The sequence below is a fragment of the Pan paniscus genome, chromosome 15, assembly GCF_029289425.2.
Source record: "Pan paniscus chromosome 15, NHGRI_mPanPan1-v2.0_pri, whole genome shotgun sequence".
NCBI classification, from domain to species: Eukaryota; Metazoa; Chordata; class Mammalia; order Primates; family Hominidae; genus Pan; species Pan paniscus.
The window spans coordinates 41820926-41835232 of NC_073264.2; positions in this window are offsets into that span (position 1 = coordinate 41820926).

Here is a 14307-nt window from a genome sequence, read left to right on the forward strand (position 1 = left end):
AATATTTCAAGGATTTTATTCGGCATTTTTTTGAATAATTTTTAACGGAATTTTTTGCATTCCAATCAGATTTTGAATACATTTTTTGAGTTTGAACATCTTATGGTTTTTGAGTCTGAACTTCTGGCATAAATAAGAGAGATGAAGAAAGCTTATGACTTTATTTCTAAGGAATCAGAACAAGATCATGTGTGTGGAAAAGGAAGCCAAATACATAAAAATAAATACAAGTTTAGAGTAACAGTTGAGGAGCAGCATTGAAGCATTCAACTATTTTTCCTTGGACTGTTTCTTTTTTGGGGGGAAATATGAGCAAGGTAGATGATAGATGTAGTGTCTCAAAGGCATTTCAAAATGATTGTTTAAAATACAGCAAAATTCTGGCATGTTAACATGCATAGTTTGGGAAAGAGGAAGATGCTGGGTAGCTAGAATTTCAGTGGGAATAAATAAACTAAAATATATATGGGTACCAGATTGTAGAAGAGCTTGGAATGCCTTTCTAAGATGTTTATACAGAGGTTAGCAAGTCTTCAGCAAATATAAGAAGAGGATTGGGCAGAAGCATACTGATTCTAGGTTTTAGAAAGGTAATTCTAATAAGTGAAATTTAAACAAAAATGCAAGCCCTAATTATTTTGTTAAATAATAACTCTAGCAGAGTCATAAGCTTTTATTTTTCTACCACGAGCATAGATAACAGGGAAATGCCATCGTCTCATGCATTAATAGATGATTTTACAAGTATTTCCACAAATTAGGGATACAGAAATATCAACTACAACATTATTACTACAATAATGTGTTATCAGGTTAGGCACAACTGAGTATTACAGGTTTACTTAATACATTTTTTGATCAAGATAATAAAAGAATTTCAAAATCTTAGTAGTCTCATGAAACCTCCTTGTTTCAATTATGCTTTCAAAGAGTTTTACATTAATATGAAACAGAAATATTCAATTTCCCCTTATTGCAACAAAAAATTGATATTCTTATGAAAGTTCTCAATTTCACACTTTATCAAATCAGATTACCTGACTTAGTTAATAATACACTGGGATACTGCTCTCTGCCTCTCTCTATCTCTCTTCTCTTTCTATATATATATATATATTTTCAAATAAGAGGGAATATTGAGCTCATCTAGCTCCTTTTACACCCTATTGGCAATTATAAAAAGCTACAGATTTAAGGTCTTTGCTAGACTTTTAGTAGTTAACTTTTAGAAACAAAATTCAGGTCTGTAGAATTCAACTTTGTTAGCAGATATGGAAAAAGAGATGCACAGGATTTAACCAGATAACAGAGAAGTAAGAAGTATATATAATTCATTTTTTTCCATGTAGTAAAATAAGGAGTAGCTTTAGAAGAGACTACCACATTCAAGTTTTCCATTGAATAATTAAGTTGTATGATAATTTTAAATTATTTTTCTACTTAATTCTCACAACAATTTTTTACCATTTATCTAGAAAGAAGTAAGGTTTTTTGAATAAATAGCTAATCCCATCTGGAATAGAAAATGTGCAAGATAATCCTGGGGAATCTTGTGTGCCAAAAACGAAGAGGTCATAGGTTAAAGAGAGCATGTAAAAAATATGTAGCAGCAAGGTGGAGCAAGATGGCTGAATAGAAGGCTTCACTGAACGTCCCCCCAGAGGAATATCAAATTTAACAACTACCTACACAAAAAAAATCACCATTATGAGAACCAAAAATCAGGTGAGTACTCATAGTACCTGCTTTTAACTTTATATCACTGAAAGAACTGAAGAGGGTAGAAAAGACAGTCTTGAATTACTGATGCCACCCCTACCCCTTTCCCTAGCAGCAGCTGCATGGCATAAAGAGAGAATCTGTGTACTTGAAAGGGGAAGAGTGGAATGATTGTGAGACTACACTGAACTCAGTGCTGCCCTGTCACAGCAGAAAGCAAAACCAAACTAAACTCAATTGATAACTTCACACAGAGGGACAATTTGGACAACCCCTAGTCAGAAGGGTATTGCCCATCGCAGTGGTCAGAATTTGAGTTCTACCAAGACTTTCCACAGAAGGATAAAGTGCTCTGGGACTCTAAATAAACTTGAAAGGCAGCCTAGGCCACAAAGACTGCAACTCCTAGGTGAGTACTAGTGTTGTGCTTGGCTAAGAGCCAGTGGATTGGGGGAGCACATAAAATACCAGCTGGGGCAGCTAAAGGAATGCTTATGCCACTATCCTCTAAAACCAGGCAGTATAGCTCATGGCTCCAAGAGAGGCCCCTTTCTTCTGCTTGAGGAGAGAAAGGGGAAGAGCAAAGAGTAAAAAGAGGATACCAGCTCAGCCACAGTAGGGTAGGGAACCACTCAGAGTCTTAAGGCCCCCTTTCCTTGCTCTAGCTCCCAGATGACATTTCTAGACACACCCTGGGCCAGATTTAAACGTGCTGCCTTAAAGGAAAAAAAAAAAAAAAAAAAAAAAGAGACATGGAAAGACCCATCGTGCTGACTAAAGAGCCCTTGGGCCTTGAATAAGCAGCAGCAATACCCAGGTAGTATGCTGTGGGCCTTGAGTGAGACTCTGAGACATGGTGGCTTCAGGTGACACCCAGCACATTCTTAGCTGTGGTGGTTAAAATGAGATACTCCTTCTTCTTGAAAAATGCAGAGGGAAAAGTAAAGGAGACTTTGTATGAACTTTAGGTAATAGCTCCTTTACTGCAGGGTAGATCACCAAGTGGCTCTTGGGGTCCCCAGTTCCAGGCCTTGGCTCTTGAACAGCTATTATAGAGCTGCCCTGGGCCAGAGGATGAAGTCATAGGCCTGGCAGCATTCACCACAAACTGATGAAGAGCCCCTGGACCTTAACAGAACATCAGAGATAGTCTATCAGTACTCCCCACGGGCCTGTTGTGGTGGTAGCCACAGAGCGAGGCTCCTCTGACTGCGTAAAGGGGAGAAAAGAGTGGTTTGAATTTCAGATCAGCTGATATACAATAGAACACCAGGTAGATTTCTAATGTTTTGGGGTCCCTGGTTCCTCAATGACATCTCTGGACCAACCTGGCACTTAGGGAATTTGCCAGCCTGAAGGGAAGGACATAAGTCTGTCTGGCTTTAACATCTGCCGGTTGTAGAGCCCTTGGGCCTTGAGCAAACATAGGCAGTAGTCAGGTAATGGTTACAATGGGCCTTGGGTGAGACCCTGTGCTGTGCTGGCTTTAGGTCTGACCCCAGTGTAGTTCCAGTGATCTGAGCTACAAGTATATCTGTGTCATCGTACCCCCAGCTCCAGGCTGCTCAGCACAGAAAATGAGACTACATTTGTTTGGGAGAAAGTTAGGGAAGAGAACAAGAGTCTCTGTTTCATAATACAGGTAATTCTTCCAGATCTTATTCAAGATCACCAAATGGGTACTTCTATGAGTCTGCAAGAACCACAGAATTACTAGGCATGGGGTGGCCTCTAATGCAGATTTGGCTTAGATCATTACACCCAAGTTGTTTTAAATACCTGGAAAGCCTTCCAAAGAAGGATGAGTACAAACAAGCCCATACCACAAACACTACAATAAATACCTGTATTTGTCCATTTTCACATTGCTATGAAGAAATATCTGAGACTGAGTAATTTATAAGGAAAAGATGTGTAATTGACTCACAGTTCTGCATGGCTGGGGAGGGTTTAGGATATTTATAACTATGGTGAAAGGCACTTATTGATATGTACATATATATATCAGACAAAATAAATTTCCAGGCAAAAACTATAAGAAGAAACAAAGTAGGTCATTATATAATGAGAGATTTATCAATTTAGCAAAAGGATATAACAATTTTAAATATATATGCATCCAACATGTGAGCACCCAGATATATAAGTCAAATATGTCTAGAGTTAAAGAAAGATAGGCCTCAATAAAATAATAGCTGGAAAATTTAACACCTCAGTTTCCTCATTGGATAGGTCATCCCAACAGAAAATCAACAAAAAACGTTGGGCTAAATCTACACTATAAAACATATAGACCTATTAGATATTTACAGAACTTGTCATCCAATGGCTGCGGAATACACATTCTTCTTCTCAGCACATGGATCATTCTCAATGATAGACCATATGTTAGGCCACAAAACAAGTCTAAAAATATTCAGTAGAATTAAATTAATATCAAGCATCTTCTCTGTTCACAATGGAATGAAACTAGACGTCAGTAACAGGAGTAATTTTGGAAAATATATAAATACATGGAAATTAAATAGCATGCTCCTGAATAAACAGTGGGCCAATAAAGAAATTAAGAAGAAAATTTTAAAAATTTATAAAGGAAATGATAATGAAAACACAACATACTATATCTATGGGATACAGCAAAAGAACTAAAAGAATATTTTATAGATATAAGTGCCTATATGATTAAAAAAACTTTAAATGAACGACCTAATGATGCATCTTAAAGAACAACAACAACAACAACAACAAAGCAAGAGCAAAGCAAACCCAAAATTAGTAGAAAAAAAGAAACAATGAAGATCAGAGGTAAAGTAAATGAAATTGAAATGAAAAAAATATATACAAAAGATCAACAATATAAATGCTGATTTTGAAAAGACAGAGAAAATTGACAAAATATTAGCCAGGACTAAGAAGAAAAGACAGAAGACCCAGAAAAATAAAATCTGAGATGAATAAGGAGACATTACAACTGATAACAGAGATTCAAAGAATCATTAGTGGCTACTATGATAAACTATGCCAATAAATTAGAAAATCTAGACAAAATGAATACGTTTCTAGACACATACAACCTACCAAGACTGAACTATAAAGAAATTCAGAATGCGAACAGACCAATAAGAAGCAATGAGATAAAAGTTGTAATAAAGTTTCCCAGCATAGAAAAGCCCAGGACTTGGTGGCTTTACTAATGAATTCTACCAAACATTTAAAAAGACTAGTGCCAATCCTACTCAAACTATTTCAAAAAACAGGGGAGGAGGGAATACTTCTAAACTCATTCTAGAGGTTAGGATTACCCTGATACCAAAACCAAAAAAATACACATCAAGAAGGAAAACTGCATGCCAATATTACTGATAAATATTTATGCAAAAATCCTCAACAAAATACTAGCAAACTGAATTCAACAACATGTTAAAAAGTTCATTCATCATGACCAACTAGAATGTATCACAGGGAAGAAAAATGGTTCAAAAATTGCAAATCAATCAATGTGATATATCAACAGAATGAAGGACAAAAAACTTTTTGATAATTTCAATTGATGCTGAAAAAGCATTTGATGAAATTCAACATCCTTTCATGATTAAAACCCTCAAAAAATGGATATAGAAGAAACATACCTAAATGTAATAAATGCCATATATGACAGACCCACAGCTAATATCATATTGAATGGGGAAAAATTAAAAGCCTTTTCTCTAAGATCAGGGACATGAAAAATATGCTCATTGTTACCGCTGTTATTCAACAGAGTACTGCAAGTCTTAGCTAGAGCAATCGAATGAGAAAGAAATAAGAACAACTAGAACAACTACATTTGAAATAAAGAAGTCATATTATCCTTTTTGTAGATGATACGATCTTATATCTGGAAAAAAACTATTAGAACTGATAAACAAATTCAAAAAGTTGCAGGCCACAATATCAACACACAAAAATCAGTAGCTTTTTATATGCCAACAGCAAACAATCTGAAAAAGAAATCAAGAACTAATCCCACTTATGATAGCTACAAATAACATTAAATATTCAGGACTTAAAGAAGTGAAAGATCTCTACAGTGAAAATTATAAGATATTTTTGCATAAAATTGAAGAGTACACACAAAAAATGCAAAGGTATTTTATGTTCATGGATTGGAAATTCAATATTGTTATAATGTCCATATTATCCAAAGCAATGTACAGATTTACTGCAATCTCTAACAAAATATCCTGATTCTTCACAAAAAATAGAAGAAACAATTCTAAAATTTATATAGAGTTACAACATACTCAGAATAGCCAAAGCTATCTGATATGAGTTATGGGTGAAATAATATGGTTTGATCGTGTCCCCACCCAAATCTCATCTTGAATCGTAGCTCCTATAATTTCCACATTTCATGGGAGGGACCCAATGGGAGGTAATTGAATCATGAAGGCAGGCTTTTCCCATGCTTTCTCATGATAGTGAATAAGTCTCATAAGATCTGACAGTTTCATAAAAGGGAGTTTCCCTGCACATGCCCTCTTGCCTGCCAACCTGTAAGAAGTCCCTTTGCTCTTTCTTCATCTTCTGCCATGATTTTGAGGCCTCTTCAGCCATGTGGAACTGTGGGGCCTTTAAACATCTTTTCCTCATAAATTACTCAGTCTCAGGTATGTCTTTATTAGCAGTGTGAGAACAGACTAAACACTATCCTAAGCAAAAAGAGAAATTACTTGGAGGAATCACATTACCTGACTTCAAATAATACTACAGAGATATAGTAACCAAAACAACCTGGTACTGGCATAAAAAAGGACAAATTGATCAGTGGAATAAAATAGAGAATCCAGAAATCAATTAATATATTCATAGTGAACTCATTTTTGACAACGGTGCCAAGAAGATACATTGGGGAAGGGAGAGTATCTTCAATAAATAGTACTGGGAAACCTTGATATTCAAATGCAGAAACAAAAAACTAGATCCCTATGTCTCACCGCATATCAAAATCAAATCAAAATATATTAAAGACTTAAATCTAGAACCTCAAACTGTGAAATGACTAGAAGAAAACATTGGGGAAATTCTCCAGGACACTGGACTAGGAAAAGATTTCTTGAGTATACCCCACAAGAACAAGCAACCCAAGCAAAAAGACAAATAAAATCACACCAAGTTAAATAGCTTCTGCACAGCAAAGGTAACAAACAACAATGTGAAGAGAAAACCCACAGAATGGGAGAAAGTATTTGCAAACTACCTATTTGACAGGGGATTAGTAACCAGAATATGTAAGGAGCTCAAACATATTTTTTCTATAGAAAAAATTCAATAATCCAGTTTTAGAAATGTGCTAAAGATCTGAATAGATATTTCTCAAAAGAAGACATACAAATGGAAAACAGACATATAAATAGATGTTCAACAACACTAATCTCCAGAGAAGTGTAAATCAAAACTACAATGAGACATTTTTCTACCCCAGTTAAAATGGCTTTTAAAATGATAATTTAAAATGTACAATTTAAAATAAGGATATAATTGGATTGGTTGTAACACAAAGGATAAAGGCATGAGGTGATGGACACCCCATTTACCCTGATGTGATGACTCAATGAATGCTTGAATCAAAATATTTCATGTAACCCATAAATATATATACCTATTAAGTACCCATAAAAATTAAAAATTAATTTTTTAAATGTAGCAAACTAAAAGTATGTATACATTGCCAAAATTTATTTCATCAGCAAAAGAATAATTGTTGTTGATAAAAGCACATTGAAAAACCAGGAATTCATGATGATTCATTAAAGAGAAAAATACAAAGAATATTCTATTTGAAAATGGAATAGAATTTATGACTTTTTAAATCTTGATATTCCTGCCCATACTTGATTGAGTGTAGAATGCCAAAATTAACTTAATGTTAAATTAGAAGGTAAAGATATATTTTTCACCTAAGTGTAAATGCTAGTTTAATGACCCATGTGTTGTGACTTGAAGTAAGAAAATCACAACTCAAGTCTCACATGGGTACAATTTCAAATATCTGTTAGAGTTGGATAACCATAGTATCTAAGAAAATTCAAGATTCCGTCAAGTTTAAGGTTCACATAAAAAAGGTAAAGTTACATTTAAGATTCCATCATTCAGTTTATTTTACTAGAAGAAAAAATATATTTTAATATTTAAGTACAAAACTCAATAAAATTATCAATTTTCATTTAGCATAAATGTGATTTGAAGATAAACAAATAGTGGCTGATAAAATTTAAATCCAGAGATGTGTTCTGCATGAAACACATCATATATATATTTTTTGCCAAAAGAATACATTTTTTGATATTTTGTATACATAGATAAATTTGACTAGGTGATTTACAATCTTCTAACTCCAACTTGATTTTTAATTAAATAATTTATATTGTTTTAAATTAAAATCTACTAAGCTATTGTGATGGTTAATATTAGTGTCAACTTGATTGGATTAAAGGATGCAAAGTATTGTTCCTGGGTGTGTCTGTGAGGGTGGTGCCAAAGGAGATTAACATTTGAATCAGTGGACTGGGAGAGGCAGACCCACCCTCCACGTGGGTGGTCACCACCTAATCAACTGCCAGTATGGTTAGAATAAGCTGACTTGCTGAGTCTTCCAGCCTTCATCTTTTTCCTGTGCTGGATGTTTCCTGCCCTCAAACATTAGACTCCAAGTTCTTCAGCTTTTGGATTCTTGAGTGGTTTGCGAGGGTCTCACCAACCTTTGGCCACAGATGGAAGGCTGCACTGTTGGCTTTCCTACTTTTGAAGTTTTGGGATTTGAACTAATTTACCACTTGCTTCCTTGCTCCTCAACTTGCAGATGGCCTATCGTGGGACTTTACATTGTGACCCTGTAAGTCAGTTATCCTTAATAAACTCCCTTTTATATATACATATATGCTATTAATTCTGTTTCTCTAGAGACTAATAGCTGTATACATACTAATACAGTCCTTGACTAATACAGCTATTAAAATAACTTTGCATCATTGTATTTATTAATTTTTTAGATTTATCATAGTATTCAGTCTTCTGGATACTCTTATTTTTTAAGCAAGAAATTCAAATACATGAAAGTGATATTTAGAAAAGGAGTTTAAAATGCTTTAAGATGTGTAATTTTATAAATTAAACATTTTCACAGAATTTTTTAAATAATTGTTAAAATGTGTTATAATTATTAAAAGAAATTATTATTTACAGGATAAACTTCAAATCAAGGAAGAAATCCTTAGGTGTCAACAGTACTGTAGAAGTTCCAATCTAGACTGAAAATGAGTACTCTGTGATAGCTGCAACAGATAGATCGAATAGCAACTTTTTCTAAAGTCATAAAATCCTTGGAGATATTGTGCAACTCAATGCTTGTGGTTATGGCCTTTAAAAACTTCTGAACGCATACTTTTCAGAAGGATTCCTATTTAATTTGCTATTCTTAATACTTGTTTTTGGTATAAAGACATGCATTCTCCACCAATCCACCTTCTTCCTGCCAATAACCCCTCTCTTACTGTGGTAATGGGTAGTAATTATCCTCTGCTTCTCAGAGCCAATCTTCATCTATCATTCTAGCATGTGTTCTTACAACTTTTAAAAGATGACTAGCTACACTGATAATAGAATACAATTTATTATCACTCATAGTAAACGTTTAACTCTAAAAGGAGAATTGATATTTACCTTACTCAGCCTTACTGGTTCAGAAGCATGAACAGATCCTGCATGAACAGATCCTGCATCAACAGCTCCTTGTGTTATAACATGTTTCTTTCTATGGTTCTCTTTGTCAAGAGAGACACTTGAACAGAGATATGACATTAGTTGTTCAGAGAAACCCTTGGCTTATTCAAGTTGGAAGGTTAATTCCCTTTTAAATCCCACATAAAAGAACGTTTCTAACATTCAGGTCCTAAGAAGATTGGGAGTTGGGTCACTGCTCTATGTGTCTTTCCATCCACATTTTTATTCCTTTTTGAATGTGAAATAATAGTAAATGATATAATCCTAATTTGACTTTATCATCTTTATTTACGTACCATTGAGCATGGGCAACAGGAAAAATGAGTCAGACACAATTCAGAATTTTATGCTTTGAGTACTTGGATGATGGATGTTGCTATTAACTGGACCTTTTTTTTTTTCAACTTGTAAAATACTCTTAATTTGGTGTGATTTGAGGTGGATTTTACAATCAATTACATTGAGTGAGACACTTACTAAGCACAATGTGGGCCCAAGCTACACATAGACTTTATTACTTGGTTGGTTAAACCTAAACAAATAGATTTATAATGGTTTGTGGACAATTCCCATGCAATAGCTATATTATTAAATCCAAAGCATTATTAAAAGTTAATTATATTTAAAATTATTGACATTTAACAATGATGTAATCTATGGAGAAGATATTTATCTTCTCCTGTTTGTACTATAATTACCAAACCTAACTGGACATCTTTAGAAGTTGAGTTAAAGAAATTAGTTTAAAATATACTGGGTTGAATAGTCAATGCCTTTATCAATATGAACATAGATAATAAAACTAAACTCACTAAATTGTGAATACTAAATTGATAAATTTGTGAATGGATGTCAAACTATTTGTATTCAATAAATGCATGTTTTCTTTTGTATTAGTCTGTTCTTATATTTCTATGGAGAACTACCTGAGACTGGGTAATTTATAAAGAAAAAAGATTTAACTGACTTAGTTCTGCAGGTTGTACAGGAAGCATGGCTGGGGAAGACTCAGGAAACTTACCATCATGGCAGAAGGCAAAGGGGAAGAAGGCACATCTACATGGCAGGAGCAGGAGGAAGAGAGAGCAAGGGGGAAGGTGCCACACATTTCTAAACAACCAGGTTTAGTGAGAACTCACTCACCATCCAGAGAACAGCAAGGGAGAAATCCACCCCTATGATCCAATCACCTCCCAACAGGCTCCTCCTCCAATGCTGGGGATTACAATACAACATGACATTTTGGCAGGAACACAGACCCAAACCATATCATCCCATTTATTCTTCTTTCTCTACATCACTCTTTCTTCTCTTTGTTTTTCCATGTTTTTCCTTCTCATTCTACTTGTCCATTCCCAATGTATCCCATCTCTTTCCTCTCCTTTTGCTTCAATCTTTTCAACTTCCTCACTTTCTTCTAACAAAAAAATAATTGTATCGCTTCTCGGCCTTTTGGATAAGATCAAGTGTAAAAATAATTGTAATTATAGCTCTCAAAAAAGTTAGAGCCTAAAATATATATTTGTTAGCGTATTTTATGACCTGATAAATTTAAGATCAAGTTTTCTTGACCAAGATGTCAAGTTTTTTAAGGGCAGAATCCCCAAGTCACAGATTTCAGAAAAGCATGATTGTGAATCCTGGTTTTGCAATTAACTAGCTGCATCAAATTGTGCATATTATTAACTTAGTCCAGTCTCAATTTCCTCATCTGCCAATTAGAGTTTCTACCTCACAAAATTATTGTGAATATTAAGTTTTAAAAATAAATATAGCATTCTCATCATAGGACTAGCTTTTAATAAGTATTCAACAGTGTTGTTTTTAGTATCATTTTCATGATAACTGAAACTATATTAGTGAAGGGGAAAACCCAGTAGGAATGTTGAAGAGGTGAGCACTCCAGTCAACATAAATATTTTAGATCACTCTGATTAACATAAATACTTACATACAATCATATTAACACAAATATTTAAGTGGCATAAAGTCAGACATAACCAGGTCTATGCATGTTTATGTCTTTCCACAAGACCAGACTTTTATTGATGTTTATTTAATCATAAAAGCCATGAGCTACGTGGCATTCTCAAGGAGGCAATTCTCAACACTACCTGTTCACTCAGTAGTCACAGCCCTGGGCACACAAGCACAAGCCAATCCACAAGTCAGTCAATTTTGCAAATCATACATACTAGTAGTATACTAAATTGATACATAAATGTTATATATCAAGATTTCCACATCAATCAGAGTAACATCTAATAACAAGAGAAAAGGGATAGGGAAATAAGTTAATAAACCATTTCAAAGAAAGCAACATGGACAAGGAGAGTGTCCTAGGCTGACCTAGATGGTCATCAACATCTTGCAAGAAAGACTTCTTGATTTGAGCAGAGCCTTCAGTGGCAGATGCCTGATGCTGACCACAAGTGACAGCTGGATCATCTCTATTGAGACAGCTGTGTTGAACTGGTGAAGTCCTGCTGTTTTCATAGTTTTTGAGTCTTGTGAGAACTGATTGTAAATGGTATATCTGGTTAAACAAATATTGAATATTAACTAAGATTAAGTGATTATAAAAGCATTTTTATTTAGCTGATGCAAATAAAAATTGGAATACATTTTCAGCCTTAGAAGTACTTTTACAATTGCACAGTTTGATTTTGCTACTGAATTTGAAATAGGAAAAACAAAGTGTTTAAAATCTGATGATTTAAAGAGTACATTCAAAATATGCAGACAAGATTCATTATCTACCTACCCCAAAGTGCAATATCTCTTACTATTTGACATGACGTTAGAACCCTAAATTTCCATAAAATAACTTATTGGCCCAATTAAATTGGGTACTCATTTTGACAGAGCTTTGCTTTTGAAGCTATAGTTGATGATAGACTTTATTCTGTGAAAAGTCTACTCAGTTTTGTTTACAAAAAGAAAGCTTGTTCTCTCTTTTGTCTTATTTGCAGACTGAAAAACTATTGGATTAAAAAAGAAAATATTCACATTTCTACTTTTCATCAAGAGGTAAAGGATTCATCTTTTCTTCTAGGGGTTGTCATGATGGAAAGAACAATTATGGAATAAAGAGTTCTATGAAATATTAAATATTATGAAAACCTGATGTTTAGATCAGTCAAAGCATCACTTTCAATTCTATGGTGTAGCATTGTATTAAATGTGTATAACTAGCCATATGAGTTATCATATGGAAATCATGTTTCATATAATTTAATAATTTCCACACTTCCATTTTAAATAAGTGAATTCCTTTAGTTATTACCTTGAGTGATAGAATTTTAAAAAATTAAGGATTCCATTTTTTTCCTCTCTTAGTTTATAATCGTGGCTAACATAGAACTTTTAAGAGACTTAAGCTAAATTTAAAAAGGCACAAATATCAATCTTCTGTTAGAAAGCTGTACAATTTTCAGATCACTATCTTACAGTATCAAACATACAGTCATATTTTAGTATATACCACAAACATTTGGATATTAATTACAGATATTTATGTGAATATGTAATTCTCAGTGTCTTCCATATCCTCTGTGCTGCCAGATAACCCATTTAGGTCTATCAGTGAAAGAAAAACATAAGTTGTAAATATTGGTACAGATTTTTTTTTTACAAACAAATTCTTTTTTCACTTGAAATGTAAATGGAATAATAGGGTGATTTCTTAATATTCAGTAACTTTGGATTTTTATTATGTATATACTCACAATGTGCAATACTGCACAAAACACAGAGCATCCTTTATATTGTGACAAATCTCAGTGTCATTTTATATAAAAACATCCTCTATTTAGTTGTATTCGTGCATCTATAGTATGACAAACCAAAGTTTTGGCAAGAAACAATTACCAAAAAAAAAAAAAAAGGATGATCATCGTAACATGAAATCACAAATCACATTCTTTTTATTTTGTCTCCAAGTTTTCTCTTCAATCTTTCTTCTGACAGTCTAGGCAGAAATGCTTTTGACAAAAGGCTCTTATTCATAGTAACTCAGCTGACACCAATTATTTTTTTATAGAACACTGTTTTCAAATACATAAGTAACAGATATTCATCTCCTGATGACTATGTTGCTATGATAAATTCATTGTGTGTCTTAATTTTCCAACCTCAACCACTAGCATAGATAAAGCAAATTAGGTATCAGCATTTACCAATAATGTTATAAGAACACAAATTAACTGTATTGATGAGCATCATAATAAATTTTACTCTAAGGATTTTTACACCTAAATATGAATGTTATTATGGTCCAACAATACTTCTTGTATTTAATGGACATAATTTACCCCTGTAAATCTGGGCAGCAAATTACTGCATAATTAAACAGTTTGGCAATCACTAGAAAGATTTTGGATTCTTTGGCAGCAGATGCCAAGACAAAACATGAGGTATGAGATGTTTGTTGAGAATCAACATTATGAAAAAAAGGAAAGGAAAAAAGATTGCTCAGAGACAGAATGTGAACAGACATGTAGGCCCTCCAAGGCCTCCACCAACCCGGTGGTAAACTCTGGAGTGAGTATTGCCCCTGAGTGTTCCATGCTGGGTAAAATGTACAGGCCATTGTGTAACTGCCTTGCTCAATCACCTGATGCAGACTGCCCTGGTCAGAGTGTGAATTCCAGGGAAGGATTCTCTGTACCTAGGACCCTAAAGGAAATAATAGCTGGAAGCTGGCTGCTGGCTGAATTGCCCTCAACTGAAGGCTGACCAGGAAGTCCTGGGTGGCTCATGTCTGGTCTATTCCTAGTTTGGTGAACATTTTTAAAAAAATGTGTGTTGTAGTTTGTCAAATGCTTT